Below are 11,061 nucleotides of genomic sequence, written 5' to 3'. Positions count from 1 at the left end.
AATTTGTGACAATGACATCTCTGACAAACCTTGTTCACACAAAAACAAGCAATCTCTTAATTCTTCAATACCCGCACGAACTGATTATTCTTTGACTGCATTCAGAAACAGAATTAAACCTTTGTACATTATCAATTTAGAAATATTACAAAAAATTAAAGTCTCCCTGTACATTGAGGTTACCAAATGTTCAGGGAACTAGTTCAAGACACAGAAAAGAAACTTTTTTTACTGTATCAATTGGAGGATTTTTCGTAAAAAAGAAAAAACATTTTTACTATGAAATAGCTACACTTCTTTTGTAACCTTTGTGATCTTTTCAGTATCTATGTTGTCAAAGGTATCTTGAAGTCAAATATATCAGGCACTGTCAGGAAATTGGTCATTAATAAGGGGCACAGGTAATATGTTTTATACTTTTTGATTGTCATTTTATCATATTTCCATTTAAGTATTTTTCATATACCTTTATTAACACCTACTTTTGAATACCGTACGAAGTAGATCATTGTCATCTATATCTGGGCCATTTGAATGTAATTACAATTTTTTTTTTTTTAAGTAGTAAAGGGAATTCATTTTTCAAGATAAGTGACTAGTTAGCTATTATCTATTATATTATAGATAATATTGTGCACCTGCAGTTTATTTGCAGTATGCGGAAAAATGTAATTTAAAAAATGAAGACTTTTCCATTTACTTTGAGGTTGAAGGAAAACTAAATTTTGACGACAACAATTGTTTCAACAATTATTAGATATACTGATTGTAAACTGGAACATATGATCATGAACTTACACTCAGAAGAATATGAAAAATATAACAACTTTTACTTTGTGTCCATATAAATATTTAGGGTTTAACTCCAAATGTCATATACAATATTAATTCTTTGAAATCGTTATTTCTATTTTTATAATCTTACATTTCTTTACGCTAAATTACCACGTCACTAGAAATCTATATTTATTCGCATGACCTGACTTACTGTCATACTGGTGTACCTTCCCTCAGTGTGAACGTACATGGAATGCCTCTGCAACCTGTTTCACAGGTAAGAAGGGAGTATGCCATTAAACTGAGACAAACAACTGAAAAACAAACAGCCCAAAATCTATTCATCCCTAAGGTGGAGAAGAATTTCTCAATAATGCATCATCACTTTGTCATGTCAATACCTTTTATTCTGTTCCTCTATAAAGGCCTTAATCGTGTGAACTGACACTTTAGGTGAAAGGTTTGACAGATCACTGAGAGGAACTGGACGGAATTAAAAGGAATCAAGACGTTTTTAAACATTAACAGTGGATATAGGGGGGACATTTATCACTCTTCATCTTGTATCATATTATTTTGGGTAAGTACTTCTTCAAGGATATAGTATATATTTATACACTATATATGTTTTGTTCCTTATTGTAATAACATTCTCTAAAAATATTGTTGTGATAATGCTGTGTTTTTATGAAATATTTAGTGTGAATGTATTTCATTATGAATTATTATTCAAAATTGTCAGATATCTAAAGTGGCAATAATTGATAGTCACTTAGAGTTATTCTCTTTTCTCCATCATGGAAGCAGAGATCAGCATCAGCTTGAAGCATCTGGTACTTCAGGGCTTTGATCATAGATATTTCAGCCTGGCTGATGCCTTTGAACAGTTGCATGTATTAAGAGGTTCAGGTGGATAAAGAGCAATCTCCTCACTCAGTACATCTGTCTGTTCAAGTACTTTTCTTGGTAAGGCACAGCATACGGACATGTTCAGACCATCAGCTCTAACCAGAATAAGAACTTGTAAAAACACTAGTGAAGATATACTATTGGAAGAAAAAACATAAGTCAATTAAATTAGTTCAGCAGGGTAATCGTCTTAGCAGAGAATTCTAAGAACATGATGTACTTTCTTGTTGCTTTTTAAAATTATTTGTATCGGGTTTATCAGACCGAAAGGGGGCTGTGTGAGGGGAAATACACCTTAAAAAGATGTTACCTAAAAAAAAGTGCTGAAAGTGTTTGAAAAGAGTTTTCCATGCACCACCATATATTTTCTGAAGTTTCATGAACTTCAAAGCCATTAAATTGACTGCTGTATTTTATTTGGTTGTGTTGTGTTTTACAACTGCTTCAAATTTGTAAAATCTATATGTTTAAGGAAATAGATGATTAGGTGAACAGAGACTGTTCATTTTGTTGTTGTGTATGTTCTGTGTATATTGAGACTTAGATTTTTATTGATTTATAGATTCAAAGGAAGACAAATGGAGGCGGGACGGATACTATCAATTTTCCTGCTTCTGATAGGTAAGCTGACTGATCCTAAAACAATTGTTTTTGAATGTTCAAGGCAGAAATAAGGATAAAATCAATTGTTAGGTATGAAAAAGCAACATTAAATGAAGATATAACTGTTACCTGCACCTCATGCAGTATGTCTCATAGAAAAAAAACATGACACCATCACCTTTAGATAAAAAAAATAAATAAAAGCAAACAAGAAAAAAATTCATAATTTTTTTTCTTTGTACTTTTTAGCGACAATAACCGCTGCTGCAACAACAACAACTTCTCCACCTACGACTGCCGCACCCACAACCGCAACAGCAACAACTGCTGCAACCATGACATCATCACCCACAACTGCGGCAGTAACAACTGCTGCACCTACAACTGCTGCACCCACGACTGCCACACCCACGACTGCCGCACCCACAACTGCGGCAGCAACAACTGCTGCACCTACAACTGCTGCACCAACAACTGCTGCACCCACAACTTCAGCAGCAACTACTGCTGCACCAACAACTGCCGCACCAACGACCGCAGCAGAAACAACTGCTGCAACAACGACCTCAGCAGAAACAACAGCTGCAGCAACAACTGCTGCACCTACAACTGCTGCACCTACAACTGCTGCACCAACAACTGCTGCACCCATGACTGCAGCAGCAACAACTGCTGCACCCACGACTGCATCACTGACAACTGCAGCAGCAACAACTGCTGCACCTACGACTGCAGCACCCACAACTGCACCAGCAACAACTGCAGCACCTACAACTGCTGCACCAACAACTGCCGCACCCACGACTGCAGCAGCAACAACTGCACCGGCAACAACTGCAGCAGCTACAACTGCTGCACCAACAACTGCTGCACCAACGACCGCAGCAGAAACAACTGCTGCACCCACGACGTCAGAACCCACAACTGCGGCAGCAACAACTGCTGCACCTACAACTGCTGCACCAACAACTGCTGCACCCACAACTGCAGCAGCAACAACTGATGCACCCACGACTGCAGCACTCACAACCGCAGCAGCAACAACTGCAGCACCTACAACTGCTGCACCAACAACTGCCGCACCAACGACCGCAGCAGAAACTGCTGCAACAACGACCCCAGCAGAAACAACAGCTGCAGCAACAACTGCTGCACCTACAACTGCTGCACCTACAACTGCTGCACCAACAACTGCTGCACCAACAACTGCTGCACCCACGACTGCAGCAGCAACAACTGCTGCAACCACGACTGCATCACTCACAACTGCAGCAGCAACAACTGCAGCACCCACAACTGCACCAGCAACAACTGCAGCAACTACAACTGCTGCACCAACAACTGCCGCACCCACGACCGCAGCAGCAACAACTGCACCGGCAACAACTGCAGCACCTACAACTGCTGCACCAACAACTGCCGCACCAACGACTGCAGCAGAAACAACTGCTGCACCCACGACGTCAGCACCCACAACTGCGGCAGCAACAACTGCTGCACCTACAACTGCTGCACCAACAACTGCTGCACCCACAACTGCAGCAGCAACAACTGCTGCACCCACGACTGCAGCACTCACAACCGCAGCACCAACAACTGCTGCACCTACAACTGCTGCACCTACAACTGCTGCACCAACCACTGCTGCACCCACAACTGCTGCACCTACAACTGCTGCACCAACAACTGCTGCACCAACAACTGCTGCACCAACGACTGCCATACCCACGACTGCCGCACCCACAACTGCAGCAGCGACAACTGCTGTGCCTACGACTGCCGGACCCACGACTGCCACACTCACAACTGCAGCATCCACAACTGTTGCAACAACAACTGCCACACCTACGACTGCAGCACCCACAACTGCACCAGCAACAACTGCAGCAACTACAACGGCTGCACCTACGACTGCTGCACCCACGACTGCCGCACCCACAACTGCACCAGCAACAACTGCAGCACCTACAACTGCTACACCAACAACTGCTGAACCTACAACTGCTGCACCAACAACTGCTGCACCTACAACTGCTGAACCTACAACTGCTGCACCAACAACTGCCGCACCAACGACCGCAGCAGAAACAACTGCTGCACCCACGACGTCAGAACCCACAACTGCGGCAGCAACAACTGCTGCACCTACAACTGCTGCACCAACAACTGCTGCACCAACAACTGCTGCACCCACAACTGCAGCAGCAACAACTGATGCACCCACGACTGCAGCACTCACAACCGCAGCAGCAACAACTGCAGCACCTACAACTGCTGCACCAACAACTGCCGCACCAACGACCGCAGCAGAAACTGCTGCAACAACGACCCCAGCAGAAACAACAGCTGCAGCAACAACTGCTGCACCTACAACTGCTGCACCTACAACTGCTGCACCAACAACTGCTGCACCAACAACTGCTGCACCCACGACTGCAGCAGCAACAACTGCTGCAACCACGACTGAATCACTCACAACTGCAGCAGCAACAACTGCTGCACCTACGACTGCAGCACCCACAACTGCACCAGCAACAACTGCAGCAACTACAACTGCTGCACCAACAACTGCCGCACCCACGACCGCAGCAGCAACAACTGCTGCACCTACAACTGCTGCACCAACAACTGCCGCACCAACGACCGCAGCAGAAACAACTGCTGCACCCACGACGTCAGCACCCACAACTGCGGCAGCAACAACTGCTGCACCTACAACTGCTGCACCAACAACTGCTGCACCAACCACTGCGGCAGCAACAACTGCTGCACCTACAACTGCTGCAGCCACAACTGCCATACCAACGACTGCCGCACCCACAACTGCAGCAGCGACAACTGCTGCGCCTACGACTGCCGGACACACGACTGCAGCACACACGACTGCCACACCCACAACTGCAGCACCCACAACTGTTGCAACAACAAATGACGGACCTACGACTGCAGCACCCACAACTGCACCAGCAACAACTGCAGCAGCTACAACGGCTGCACCTACGACTGCTGCAGCTACGACTGCCGCACCCACAACTGCCGCACCCACAATTGCCGCACCCACAACTGCTGCACCTACAACTGCTGCACCAACAACTGCCGCACCAACGACCGCAGCAGAAACAACTGCTGCACCCACGACGTCAGCACCCACAACTGCGGCAGCAACAACTGCTGCACCTACAACTGCTGCACCAACAACTGCTGCACCAACCACTGCGGCAGCAACAACTGCTGCACCTACAACTGCTGCAGCCACAACTGCCATACCAACGACTGCCGCACCCACAACTGCAGCAGCGACAACTGCTGCGCCTACGACTGCCGGACACACGACTGCAGCACACACGACTGCCACACCCACAACTGCAGCACCCACAACTGTTGCAACAACAAATGACGGACCTACGACTGCAGCACCCACAACTGCACCAGCAACAACTGCAGCAGCTACAACGGCTGCACCTACGACTGCTGCAGCTACGACTGCCGCACCCACAACTGCCGCACCCACAACTGCACCAGCAACAACTGCAGCACCTACAACTGCTGCACCAACAACTGCCGCACCAACGACCTCAGCAGAAACAACTGCTGCAGCAACAACTGCTGCACCTACAACTGCTGCACCTACAACTGCTGCACCAACCACTGCTGCACCCACAACTGCAGCAGCAACAACTGCAGCACCTACAACTGCTGCACCAACAACTGCCGCACCAACGACCGCAGCAGAAACAACTAATGCACCCACGACGTCAGAACCCACAACTGCGGCAGCAACAACTGCTGCACCTACAACTGCTGCACCAACAACTGCTGCACCAACAACTGCTGCACCCACAACTGCAGCAGCAACAACTGCTGCACCCACGACTGCAGCACTCACAACCGCAGCTGCAAAAACTGCAGCACCTACAACTGCTGCACCAACAACTGCCGCACCAACGACCGCAGCAGAAACTGCTGCAACAACGACCCCAGCAGAAACAACAGCTGCAGCAACAACTGCTGCACCTACAACTGCTGCACCTACAACTGCTGCACCAACAACTGCTGCACCAACCACTGCGGCAGCAACAACTGCTGCACCTACAACTGCTGCAGCCACAACTGCCATACCAACGACTGCCGCACCCACAACTGCAGCAGCGACAACTGCTGCGCCTACGACTGCCGGACACACGACTGCAGCACACACGACTGCTACACCCACAACTGCAGCACCCACAACTGTTGCAACAACAAATGACGGACCTACGACTACAGCACCCACAACTGCACCAGCAACAACTGCAGCAGCTACAACGGTTGCACCTACGACTGCTGCAGCTACGACTGCCGCACCCACAACTGCCGCACCAACGACCTCAGCAGAAACAACTGCTGCAGCAACAACTGCTGCACCTACAACTGCTGCACCTACAACTGCTGCACCCACAACTGCAGCAGCAACAACTGCAGCACCTACAACTGCTGCACCAACAACTGCCGCACCCACGACCGCAGCAGCAACAACTGCACCGGCAACAACTGCAGCACCTACAACTGCTGCACCAACAACTGCTGCACCAACGACCGCAGCAGAAACAACTGCTGCACCCACGACGTCAGAACCCACAACTGCGGCAGCAACAACTGCTGCACCTACAACTGCTGCACCAACAACTGCTGCACCAACAACTGCTGCACCCACAACTGCAGCAGCAACAACTGCTGCACCCACGACTGCAGCACTCACAACCGCAGCAGCAACAACTGCAGCACCTACAACTGCTGCACCAACAACTGCCGCACCAACGACCGCAGCAGAAACTGCTGCAACAACGACCCCAGCAGAAACAACAGCTGCAGCAACAACTGCTGCACCTACAACTGCTGCACCTACAACTGCTGCACCAACAACTGCTGCACCCACGACTGCAGCAGCAACAACTGCTGCAACCACGACTGCATCACTCACAACTGCAGCAGCAACAACTGCTGCACCTACGACTGCAGCACCCACAACTGCACCAGCAACAACTGCAGCAACTAAAACTGCCATACCAACGACTGCCGCACCCACAACTGCAGCAGCGACAACTGCTGCGCCTACAACTGCTGCACCAACAACTGCCGCACCAACGACCTCAGCAGAAACAACTGCTGCAGCAACAACTGCTGCACCTACAACTGCTGCAGCTACGACTGCCGCACCCACAACTGCACCAGCAACAACTGCAGCACCTACAACTGCTGCACCAACAACTGCCGCACCAACGACCTCAGCAGAAACAACTGCTGCAGCAACAACTGCTGCACCTACAACTGCTGCACCAACCACTGCTGCACCCACAACTGCAGCAGCAACAACTGCAGCACCTACAACTGCTGCACCAACAACTGCCGCACCCACGACCGCAGCAGCAACAACTGCACCGGCAACAACTGCAGCACCTACAACTGCTGCACCAACAACTGCCGCACCAACGACCGCAGCAGAAACAACTGCTGCACCCACGACGTCAGAACCCACAACTGCGGCAGCAACAACTGCTGCACCTACAACTGCTGCACCAACAACTGCTGCACCCACAACTGCAGCAGCAACAACTGCTGCACCCACGACTGCAGCACTCACAACCGCAGCAGCAACAACTGCAGCACCTACAACTGCTGCACCAACAACTGCCGCACCAACGACCGCAGCAGAAACTGCTGCAACAACGACCCCAGCAGAAACAACAGCTGCAGCAACAACTGCTGCACCTACAACTGCTGCACCTACAACTGCTGCACCAACAACTGCTGCACCCACGACTGCAGCAGCAACAACTGCTGCAACCACAACTGCAGCACCCACAACTGTTGCAACAACAACTGCCGCACCTACGACTGCAGCACCCACAACTGCACCAGCAACAACTGCAGCAACTACAACGGCTGCACCTACGCCTGCTGCACCCACGACTGCCGCACCCACAACTGCACCAGCAACAACTGCAGCACCTACAACTGCTACACCAACAACTGCTGAACCTACAACTGCTGCACCAACAACTGCTGCACCTACAACTGCTGAACCTACAACTGCTGCACCAACAACTGCCGCACAAACGACCGCAGCAGAAACAACTGCTGCACCCACGACGTCAGCACCCGCAACTGCGGCAGCAACAACTGCTGCACCTACAACTGCTGCAGCCACAACTGCCATACCAACGACTGCCGCACCCACAACTGCAGCAGCGACAACTGCTGCGCCTACGACTGCCGGACACACGACTGCAGCACACACGACTGCTGCACCAACAGCTGCCGCACCAACGACCTCAGCAGAAACAACTGCTGCAGCAACAACTGCTGCACCTACAACTGCTGCACCAACCACTGCTGCACCCACAACTGCAGCAGCAACAACTGCAGCACCTACAACTGCTGCACCAACAACTGCCGCACCAACGACCGCAGCAGAAACAACTGCTGCACCCACGACGTCAGCACCCACAACTGCGGCAGCAACAACTGCTGCACCTACAACTGCTGCACCAACAACTGCTGCACCAACAACTGCTGCACCCACGACTGCCATACCCACGACTGCAGCACCCACGACTGCCACACCCACAACTGCAACACCCACAACTGTTGCAACAACAACTGCCGCACCTACGACTGCAGCACCCACAACTGCACCAGCAACAACTGCAGCAGCTACAACTGCAGCACCTACAACTGCTGCACCAACAACTGCCGCACCAACGACCGCAGCAGAAACTGCTGCAACAACGACCCCAGCAGAAACAACAGCTGCAGCAACAACTGCTGCACCTACAACTGCTGCACCCACGACTGCCATACCCACGACTGCAGCACCCACGACTGCCACACCCACAACTGCAACACCCACAACTGTTGCAACAACAACTGCCGCACCTACGACTGCAGCACCCACAACTGCACCAGCAACAACTGCAGCAGCTACAACTGCAGCACCTACAACTGCTGCACCAACAACTGCCGCACCAACGACCGCAGCAGAAACTGCTGCAACAACGACCCCAGCAGAAACAACAGCTGCAGCAACAACTGCTGCACCTACAACTGCTGCACCTACAACTGCTGCACCAACAACTGCTGCACCCACGACTGCAGCAGCAACAACTGCTGCAACCACAACTGCAGCACCCACAACTGTTGCAACAACAACTGCCGCACCTACGACTGCAGCACCCACAACTGCACCAGCAACAACTGCAGCAACTACAACGGCTGCACCTACGCCTGCTGCACCCACGACTGCCGCACCCACAACTGCACCAGCAACAACTGCAGCACCTACAACTGCTACACCAACAACTGCTGAACCTACAACTGCTGCACCAACAACTGCTGCACCTACAACTGCTGAACCTACAACTGCTGCACCAACAACTGCCGCACAAACGACCGCAGCAGAAACAACTGCTGCACCCACGACGTCAGCACCCGCAACTGCGGCAGCAACAACTGCTGCACCTACAACTGCTGCAGCCACAACTGCCATACCAACGACTGCCGCACCCACAACTGCAGCAGCGACAACTGCTGCGCCTACGACTGCCGGACACACGACTGCAGCACACACGACTGCAGCACACACGACTGCTGCACCAACAGCTGCCGCACCAACGACCTCAGCAGAAACAACTGCTGCAGCAACAACTGCTGCACCTACAACTGCTGCACCAACCACTGCTGCACCCACAACTGCAGCAGCAACAACTGCAGCACCTACAACTGCTGCACCAACAACTGCCACACCAACGACCGCAGCAGAAACAACTGCTGCACCCACGACGTCAGCACCCACAACTGCGGCAGCAACAACTGCTGCACCTACAACTGCTGCACCAACAACTGCTGCACCAACAACTGCTGCACCCACGACTGCCATACCCACGACTGCAGCACCCACGACTGCCACACCCACAACTGCAACACCCACAACTGTTGCAACAACAACTGCCGCACCTACGACTGCAGCACCCACAACTGCACCAGCAACAACTGCAGCAGCTACAACGGCTGCACCTACGACTGCTGCACCCAAGACTTCTGCACCCAGCACTGCACCAGCAACAACTGCAGCACCTACAACTGCTGCACCAACAACTGCTGCACCCACGACGTCAGCACCCACAACTGTGGCAGCAACTACTGCTGCACCTACAACTGCTGCACCAACAACTGCTGCACCCACGACTGCCTCAACCACGACTGCAGCACCCACAACTGTGGCAGCAGCGACTGCTGCACCTACAACTGCTGCACCTACAACTGCTGCACCCATGATTGCCACACCCACAACTAAAGCACCCACAACTGCACCAGCAACAACTGCAGCACCTACAACTGCTGCACCAACAACTGCCGCACCCACGACCGCAGCAGCAACAACTGCACTGGCAACAACTGCAGCACCTACAACTGCTGCACAAACAACTGCCGCACCAACGGCCGCAGCAGAAACAACAGCTGCACCCATGACGTCAGCACCCACAACTGTGGCAGCAACAACTGCAGCACCTACAACTGCTGCACCTACGACTGCTGCACCCGCGACTGCCACACCCACAACTGAAGCACCATCAACTGCAGCAGCAACAACTGCTGCACCTACGACTGCAGCACCCGCAACTGCACCAGCAACAACTGCAGCACCTACAACTGCTGCACCAACAACTGCCGCACCCATGACCGCAGCAGTAACAACTGCACCTGCAGCACCTACAACTGCTGCAGCAACAACTG

General features: G+C 51.2%; 2 pseudogenes; both read left to right on the top strand.

Annotated features, from left to right (window-relative positions):
• Positions 1-1,025: 1,025 nt before the first annotated feature.
• Positions 1,026-6,724, top strand: LOC131989211 (prestalk protein-like; annotated as a pseudogene).
• Positions 6,725-6,883: 159 nt separating this feature from the next.
• On the top strand, positions 6,884-10,621 carry LOC131989210 (prestalk protein-like; annotated as a pseudogene).
• Positions 10,622-11,061: the final 440 nt, after the last annotated feature.

Source organism: Centropristis striata, chromosome 17 (genome assembly GCF_030273125.1).
Source record: "Centropristis striata isolate RG_2023a ecotype Rhode Island chromosome 17, C.striata_1.0, whole genome shotgun sequence".
In the NCBI taxonomy this organism is placed as follows: Eukaryota; Metazoa; Chordata; class Actinopteri; order Perciformes; family Serranidae; genus Centropristis; species Centropristis striata.
The sequence above is the reverse complement of the archived record's forward strand: the minus strand, read 5'-3'. Positions and strand labels throughout refer to the sequence as shown.